The sequence below is a fragment of the Sinocyclocheilus grahami genome, unplaced genomic scaffold, assembly GCF_001515645.1.
Source record: "Sinocyclocheilus grahami isolate Dianchi unplaced genomic scaffold, SAMN03320097.WGS_v1.1 scaffold2658.1, whole genome shotgun sequence".
Taxonomy (NCBI): domain Eukaryota; kingdom Metazoa; phylum Chordata; class Actinopteri; order Cypriniformes; family Cyprinidae; genus Sinocyclocheilus; species Sinocyclocheilus grahami.
In genome coordinates this window covers 6,463-16,670 of record NW_015507836.1, presented here as the reverse complement: position 1 = coordinate 16,670, position 10,208 = coordinate 6,463, and positions in this window count along the sequence as shown.

Below are 10,208 nucleotides of genomic sequence, written 5' to 3'. Positions count from 1 at the left end.
TCTCCCTCTGTGATGAACAGCTCTGTGTAAACAGTCTTGAGATCTGTGTCGTTTTCGTTGTTGCCCTCAAAAATACATTTAGCTTTCTTCTTCATATGGTTTTTGTGAGTTTTCAAGAAGTTTTGCAGCTCTATAATTAAAAACAAATAAATAAGATGGACCAAAAAAAGCATTAAACAAACTTGACAAATATTTTTTCATATCAGCATTATCATCATTATTAACGGATGCAGACAGATTAAATTCATACAGCTGAAAACAGCAGAGACCATCCATCCCTAAGAGCTTGGTTTTAATTTTAACATTTCTGAATATGTTTTTATGTTCTTTCCAGATCACAATCATTGGATTGATTCAGATCATCTTTAGGACATACTGACTAATACTGATAAATGGTTTCCACATCATCTAGCACATAAAACTGTTTGTGAGACTGTATTTACAACATCTTTTGACCTGCTTAAATCAACCTTTGCATGTGTGATTGTAATCATGGATTGATGATACTGAATCACTTTGGTGACAGTGTGTCACACAATAAGATGTTTAATTAAGGCTTTTAGACTATTGTGAACTGGATTTCACTGGAGAAACACTCTGTTCTCATCTATATATTTGTATAAGATCTGCCGCTGATGTGACTGGCCCTGTAATTGCTGCTTGCAGTTATATTTTCTCTTGTTTCCATTTACAGGCAGTGATTGTTATTTACCACAGATCTGTTGTGAATTACCTCCAGCAGGGACAGATGTCTTCATATTGCCCTCAGCCTGAGCTGTGTGTGTGTGAGAGAATTACACACAGCAATGCAAAAAGTCACACATGTATTTAATCATGTTACAGTCACAGTGAATGAAATGTTACCTTGCTTATATTCATTCTCCAACTCTTCAGCCAGATCATTCTGCTTCATCTTTCTCAGGATGTCCACCATGGTCTTCACAGCTTCTTCTGGTCCAAAACATGCCACCATCTTTTCCACTGTGTCGAACATATCTGCCTTTTCCATTTCAGACTTTGATATACACTTATGATATTTATTCATTAAGCGCCAGTGAAACTCCTTCAGTCCAGCTTCTACCAATTGCTTCAGTGAATCCACGAGCAGCTCTTTAAGAGACGCCATCGTCCTTCACCGACTCACAGCTGCAGGACAAGAAGAGAAGGATCAGAAGTAGTTGCACTCTTAACATGTGGACCTAAGTGTTTAAATGTTATTTGGATTATGAAGCTGTGTGCGGAGACATGAATCATCAGAGTTGTGTAAAGCAAATTTCCTATAATTAATTTAAATATTGAAAAAATTGCTTTGAGTTTTATGGAAAAAAAATTTACCCAGTGCTGTACACAATCTGATGTACACAATGGGCCTCATTTATCAATCTAACGTAGAAACGAGCACAGATCCGTGCGCACAAATCAACTTACGACACGAAACATTCGTATGCCGCCAATCTCATCGTACGAATGATCGCACGTTGATAAATGTGGCGGCAGAAAACAATCGTCATTTGAATATCACGCCCCTAAAAACACCCTGGTTTAGAAGCCTCGCCCCAAGAGTTTACAACACCGAGAAATGAAACCCGGCCAAAAAGAGGAAGTAATCTCGTCAAAGAGAAACTGATTACTCCAAAAAGACCCGTTAACCTTGTAATTGCAAACAATTAGGCTACATTCATTTATATATATATATATATGTACTGTATATTAAAATACTGGTAAATATAAACAGCCTATTTAGTTCCCCTCACTCTAAAACAAATATTTTAAATGTAATGGTATTCAGAACAGAACAAGAATGAAAAATAAGTAGTTATAAAATTAAATATTAAACTATAAAATAAAACACAAATTAGGCTATAGTGGCATTCATTATAAACCGCATACAAATGTCAAGCAAAACTAAAACGGCATTGGGCTCACGAGCCTGTCTCATAACACAAGAATCAAAATGTTTCAATTTTTGCCACATTTGTAACATTAGTTTGCATAACTATTATTCATTATGTAGCCTAAATATGACTTTATACTTCTTCTAATATCCGTGTAAAATCCTTCAAATGCGCAAAAATGTTTGTTTGGGTGCTGCACGCTGATTTTACAGCGGGCCTTTTAAAATAAACAATGTAACTTTTATGTTTGGTTGACTGCATTTTAGTTTGATGATGAATGGCTGAAATTTCAGGCAACGGTAGAACTAAATCAAATAAAGATATAAAGAAAATAAATAAAATGTGAGTGTCACAAAAATTAGCGTAGCCTATACTTGTTGCACAGTGTTTTTTTCCCCCTTTTGTTAATCTGTTAATTATATTATAGCTATTATATATTTTGTGTGATCCTATTTATTTTATTCCTTTTATAGAGTTCATTTCTGTTTTTTTCCTTTCACAGAAGCGCTGCAGGTGCATGATGCGATGATTGAATCCTCATGGTCTTGTTTACGCTGCTATTCACGCATATAAAGCTCAAGCCCTGTACAAAACAAAACAAAAAAAATAAATAAAAAGACATTCTAATCTTACAGGCTATCGATCGACTAATGAGCTTCGTTTGACGGTCAGGAAATTAAAAATGAACAAAATGCTGTAATTCTACAATTCTCCACTAGATGTATATGCTGCGCGTATACTGTAAGTTCAGGCTAAAAAAAACTTGCGTACACGAGCTGAGAGCAGACGTGAGATTTGATCGTAGCCACCGCTCACATCCATATTGATAAATTCCAAATTTTGCGTTGAAACGACCGTACGCCCAATTTTACGCCCAAAAAATGAGGCCCACTGTCTCAAAGGTGTTTGATACTGTAAGTGCAGAATCAATACAGTACATGACATTAAATCTATTTTATTTACCTACCATGAATAATGATAATGTAGATGTTTCTTGTTTCTCCACTGAACCGCTGCGTCTTGAACTGAAGTTCTGAAACTCTTTTCAATTCTGCATTTCTATAGGACTCTGGATGGGGATGGTTTTCTTCAGAGCTTAAACCTGTTAAACGAGGACAATTTCAGAAAACGAATGAAACCAGTTTTTCAACAGACTGAAGAAATGAGAGTAAAACCATGTGGAGAATCACTCAGGGTTGCTGCAGGATTTTTAAGCTCAAATTTAAGACTTTTTAAGACCTTTTTTAAGACCTGAACAAATCAAATTAATACCATATGAGCGGGGTAGGGCAATGTCTATGGTAAACTATTCAACTGTAAAATGACGGTCAAAAGCACGAAGTTTTCACAAAAACAAAACGTTTTATAAAATGATACAGTTCCCATTTCAGCCTTTTAAGAAAATGGATGACTCAAAAGTATTAATTATTCTATTAATTTAAACAATTATTATCAATAACTTACTATAGTAATTAAATAACATGCAAACACATTTTACTGTTTAGATTTTTATAACGAATTATCTTCTTATCGATCCACCAGTTCACATTTACAGCTCTGTGTGCTTGCAGGGTAAAAACATGGGTCGAGTTTCACATTAGTCTGAACAAAAAAAACAACCCAATGTTCCTGCAACACCAGAGGCTGCAGTTTAGGACCGCATTTCTAGGACCAGCGCCAACTAGCCAATTCTATTCAAACAGAGGAGACCTGATTCAAACATCAAACAAACTGATGCAAAGACTAGATCTATGAAAACTATAAATTTTTTATCTTTCTATTTTATTTTTAATGTAAGAGCTAGTGTGAACTTCAGTGTTGAGGGGGTGTCAGCAATCTCCATTTAGCCTATTTAGCTGTGCAAAACAGTTCATTGTGCTGCTGGATGTTGTAAATTAGTATTTGTATTCTAATTATTTTACATTTATTAAAGTACTAATAATCACACTAATATGTACAGCAATTGTTTCACCATTTACTGCACTTTAAGTGGGTCACACATCAGACGTGAAGCTGCGCTGCGGCTAATGAACTGAAGTCTTGCACAGATACAAGTATTTCTTTCCAAGAAAACTGAATTTAAAACCAGAATATATATAAAATATTATATAGAATATATTGAAATAAATTAGGTCACTGTCTGCCATCAACAGACCAACACACAATGTCTCTGACATACCACTGAGTAAAATAATTGACAAATTACAGGTAAAAAAAGAGACAAACACTGAGAAACATAGATTAACAGTAAGGATGCATGATTTTTCATGGCCAATTCAGAATTTTTACAAGCAAATGGACCTATTCTGGTCAGCATGTCCTCCAACCAATACGCCCATATAGGACATTTCGGATTTTAAGCAAATTTATTTGTTGTTTATTTGGTTTATTACAAGTCAAACTGACCTTAAAGTTTAACCAGTATCATGTGTGTGTACTGTGTATATTTATATGTATATATAAACAGGTGAACAGTGAAGCTCTGCTGTGTATTTCTGTGTTTGAGATCGTTTCTAGGAGTCTGTGTTCAGTCCGTATAGCTGGAGTCTGACCCGAAAGGAAACATTTTCTTTCCTGTGTGTCTGTGTGAAGTGTAAGATAATTATGAGCTGCATCTGAACACTAGTGTACTTCACTCACATGTAGCTCTACTGCAGTTTAGGAGCATTTAACTGGTTTTCATTGTGAAGTACAGCAGCTCAACACAGTGAAACATGGAAAGAATGAGCAGAAATGATCCATTAATATGAATTAAAATATATTTCTATTTACTTATGTGGGGAAGAAAAATGATTTGCTGTAATAGTCAATAACTGCTGACTTTGAAACCACCGCAGAAAGATGTTCATCTTCAGAACCAGTTTAACCAGGATCATTTCAGGAAAACAAATGAAACCGGTATGACTCTGTACTGAAACTGTTTACAGCTGGAGGGGTTTCCAGAAAACAGCTTTATGTCTGTGAATCATGTTTCAGGGTTACTTTACTTCAGATAAACGACTCTAAACTTCAGATGATTTCAGCACAAGCATTAAAACACAGGTTATGTGTGAATTCATTGTAAATCATTATTATGGTATAAAGCTATTCAGCCTTACTTTTCCAAGATCTAAATTCAGAAGTGAACAAACTATGCATTTATGAATACCTTTCGTACTCGGAGTTTTCTATATTTGGGAGTTACTTGTATTTCTGTAACTCTGCTGTTTAACACTTACTGTAGAGTGAACTAAAGTAGAAATGGTGCTGATTTCATTGACTGAGTCTGTTATAGAGTTTACCATATAGACACAATATTTAATCAAAACTGTCTGCTGATGCTGAGTGATAGTTTATCTCTCAAAGAGTTAAGAGTGCATGTCAAAAACTGTTTGAGAATCACATACACACTGATGGTAAAATAGTTAAGAGCGCATGACAAAGTCATCTAAACTCTCATCTGCTTTTAGTCAGAAAAAATTAAAGGTTAATTCTCAGGAAACGCTGCTGAACGTACTCAGAAGTTGCTTTACAGGTTTGTCCAGTTATAGTGTTAGGGGAGGGGCCATGGCTCGGGGGCTCCAGTACGTCATCAAACCCCCGTTTTAGTCCCGCCCAAAAAACCCTGAACACAGAATTGGTGAAAAACAGTTTACTAACTCCACTATTCAGTACTACATGGTTCACAGTCTTTGTAATGTGTATCAGCAATACATTTGTAACATTTATAATGCATTCAGAAACAATTCTCAGAATTGACTTTACAGGGACTTTACTCAGTTTAATGTTTGGCCAGGTTACAGGCCTTTGTTAGAGCATTTAGTACTTTTATTCAAAGTAAAAAACCTTATTATAAGTGTAATATTTTAATACAAAAATGACATTGATGTAATGTAATTAATGTAAATTAAGAGATATTGTCCTTAAAGTTATCATAATGACTAGATGACCAAGTTAATCTTTCTGTTAAACACAGGAGCATTTGGACATACCCACGGAATGATAGCTGGTGGCCCCGCATCAACACAACCTGGACAGATGATGAGTGGCTGAAAAGTTTCAAACTACTGTGTGACACTCTGCAACCCTGGCTGACCCGCCAGAACACTAAATACAGACGGCCAGTGCCTGCAGAGGCTGTGCTGCAATTTGTATTTGGAGGTTAGCCACAAACCTGGAGTACAGGTCCATCTCACACCTCTTTGGTGTTGGATTATCAACATGTTGCACTATCACCCAAGAGGTTGTGACTGCCATAAATGTGGTCATGAAACTCTGGAAAAGCTCATGAAAGCTTACCCAGAAGCAGGAGCAGTAACACCACAGCAGCTCAACTTCAACCACAGATTAAGCCAAGCCCACGTGACAGTTGAGCGGAATCGTCCCGTATTTAAGGCATCAGAGAAGCGTATGAAAGCTATACGGAACACGGTTTGTCCCGTATTCGCAAGCATATGCCGTATGACCACCATACAAATAAGAAATTAATCATTCTTTTTGCACAAGTCATTGTTTGAATTGCGAGCTGACGGCATTCCCCTTCACCATCCGTGTTTTGATTTCGTCAAATCAGTTTGGGTGAATGCAAAGAACCTGATTATTGATCATAAACACAACATCCAGGTAGGCAAGAAAACGTGCAATCTACCTGACGGAAGACATCTTTCAGTATTGTAAGTTATTGTTGTTAAATAGAGAAACAAAATTACACATTTTTTAAATTTTTACTTCTAGCATATTCCTAAACCTGGACCTCATTAATATTGATGAACAAATTCAAGCACCAAAAGCAGCCAAATATAAAAAATAGTTGTTTTCATGAATTCATAGTTTACATGGTTGCAATAACATTTTAGTTCAAAATATGAAATGTCATTGTTTTTAAAAAAAAAATGCTTTATTGATTGAAATTTCATAGATGTTCAGTTGTTATACTTTCAAATTTTATGCCATATTGTATGTAATTTCACAGTATATTCACCTCCTAAATTACTACAGCACTTGTGCAGTCACAATTCTACAGTGGTCAATTTTACTCAGGCCGATGCTGTGTATAACATTTTCTGTATGACATTAAACTTTTTTTTTTTTAGAATAATTGTACATAGGTTAAGCAAAACAAATGTGATTGTTTCCGAGAACCTTTTATCCACATACTTACCTGTAGACACGGAGAGGACATACTCTGTGGTACAGAACAAATATTTTGAGCATCCCTTATTTTCTATAAAGAATCACAGTTGTCCCTTATCTTCATTTTCTGAAGCTGGCAACCCTACTGTTGACACACAGAGGATTTATCAGTAGTGTTTTTCTGGGGCTCATGTCCTGTAAGAAGGGTCTAGCAATGTCTGTATGTGACTCATTTGAACGTAGTTCACTAAATAAAAATGTATACATGACATTTCTGTCTTGGTTCATTCTGGTCAGAGTTTGATTCTTGTCAAACACAACTTCTTCAATCGTCAATCTTACAAAAACGGATAAAATGGAAAGTGATTCATTACTTAAACCTTATATAAAACTAAAACACAGAATACATGCAGTTTAATTGAATGATTTATCATTTATTTTTAAAAGCATTACACTTCTAAGAAAACATTTGAAATGTGTCATCATACTACTTTTAGACAGAATGGCACTCGCCGGAAATTCAGCTCTGAATTCCTCTGACGTTCACTTTATTACGTGTATTATTTCTCTGCAGTCTTGAGATCGTAGACTCGAGCGCGAGGACTTTATTGTGGTCTGGCGGAGTGACGTCACCGGCGATCTGTTGTGATTGGATGAAGAGAGGTTTGTGCTTTTTAAAACGTTAAAGCGTTTAACTCGATGTCAGCCGCTCGGAAAACTCTATAGTTTTTGCAACAACTGTGAAATGTATTATTTATCATTCACTGTAACATCGTAATGCTTTATCCGACATTAATGAAGATAGTTTTCTGAGTGAAGCACAAACCACGTGCGAGCGGCTGATCTTTTGCCGGAATAACTCACAAAGTACAAATTACGCTTTTAATGTGATCCAGACTTTAAAAGTACATTAAAATAGAAACAATACAAACTCCTTCAACATGGAAAGCAATAGAAATTTAGTTACTAAGTCATGTTTAGTTTATAATTTTCCCAGATACGGGCTCGATATCCCTCGTCTCATATCTTCATATTTTCTCCCAATGTTCCAAAGCAAATGACACCGTTTGGTCAGAAAAGCTAGTTACTGTATTGGCCCGAATATAAGACGACCCTGATTATAAGACGACCCCCCTTTTCCCAGATGTACCTTTTGGAAAAAGGCTTTTTAAAAACCAAATCTTGTTTTTTCTCAGTAAACATTGTCATTTTGTCTTCAATTATTTTCATATTGCATATTTTTCCTATTTTAATTTTTGTTTTGAAAGTATGGGAAAAACTGGTAAAAATGTACCAACAATCACATTTAAGAAATAAACACTTTTTGATATACCATTAAAAAAAAGCAGGTAGCCCATCTGAATTAGGACATGTAGGCTATCCATCTAATAGTAGCCTACCAACATCTTATTAACAGTAGAAGTTAAATCTTACTGTAGTCTTCAAATCTGGGTACTGTCTTACATTTTAAAATCATAAAGGGAGTTTGGTCCCATCAGGCTAACGTGACAGTCACGACTCATGCAGCTGTAAGCTTTTCTTTCTCTTTTGTTTTTACTCGCGATCTTTACAACACGCATTACATTACGTATTTCATGGCACACTCGTTTTATGCGTATTTGGCATCACCTATTGTTGTGGGTGTATTATTGACATGTCAAAGTCTAGACCCTGAATATAAGACAACCGTGTTTTTTCAGATGTATTTCCAAGAAAAAAACATTGTCTTGTATTCGGGTCAATACGGTATATATATATATACATATATACACATACTGCCAGTCAAAGGTTTCTGAACAGTAAGATTTTTTATGTTTTTTAGAGAATTCTCTTCTGCTCACCAAGCCTGCATTTATTTGATCCAAAATACTGTAAAAGTAGTAATATTGTTAAATATTATTACTATTTAAAATAACTACCTTCTATTTGAATATATTTAAAAATTTAATTAATTTCTGTGATGCGCAGCTGTATTTTCAGCATCATTCCTCCAGTCTTCAGTGTCACATGATCTCCAGAAATCATTCTAATATGCTGATTTGCTGATTATCAATATTTAAAACAGTTGAGTACATTTTTTCAGGATTCTTTGATGAATAAAAAGATCCAAAGATCAGCATTTATCTAAAATAAAAAGCATTTGTAACATTATACACTATACCATTTTTTGGGGAAAAGAAATTATAGAAATTAATACTTTTATTTAGCAATGGTGCTTTAAATTTATCAAAAGTGATGACAAAGACATTTATAATGTTACAAAATATTTATATTTCAGATAAATGCTGTTCTTCTGAACTTTCTATTAATCAAAGAAACCTGAAAACAATTCTACTCCGCTGTTTTCAACATCATAATAATAATAATAATAATAAATGTTTGTTTTTTTAAGCAGCAAATCAGAATATTGCATTCACACTGTGAGCCTTAGTTCTCAATTCAGATATTTGCTCAGATCCAATTTTTTTGTGTAGCTGTTCACATTGTTGTTTTAAATGTGGCTGATATCATATTTCCAGTGTGAACAGATCATGGTTCTGAACTGACCCGCATGCACAAAATAACAATACGAACAGGGTTGCCAGGTTTACACAACAAAATCTGCCCAATTGCTTCTCAAAACTAGTCCAATTGTTGAAAAACAACCCTCGGCAACAGTGGAAAAAGTAGCCCAATTTTGCAGGAAAATGGTGGACTTTGCAACACTTGCGCAGCGCACTGTCATACGCAAGTTAACACGGAGGACAAAGCGATTATACATTTATTTATAGTGTGATCTGACCCGAAAGGAGTCATTTTCTTTCCTGTGTGTCTGTGTGAAGTGTAAGATAATTATGAGCTGCAGCTGAACACTAGTGTACTTCACTCACATGTAGCTCTACTGCAGTTTAGGAGCATTTAACTGGTTTTCATTGTGAAGTACAGCAGCTCAACACAGTGAAACATGGAAAGAATGAGTAGAAATGATCCATGAATATGAATAAAAATATATTTCTATTTTCTTATGTGGGGAAGAAAAATTATTTGCTGTAATAGTCAATAACTGGTGACTTTGAAACCACTGCCGAAAGATGTTCATCTTCAGAACCAGTTTAACCACAACCACTTCAGGAAAACAAATGAAACCGGTATGACTCTGTGCTGAAGCTCTGTTTACAGCTGGAGGGGTTTCCAGAAAACAGCTTTATGCCTCTGAATCAT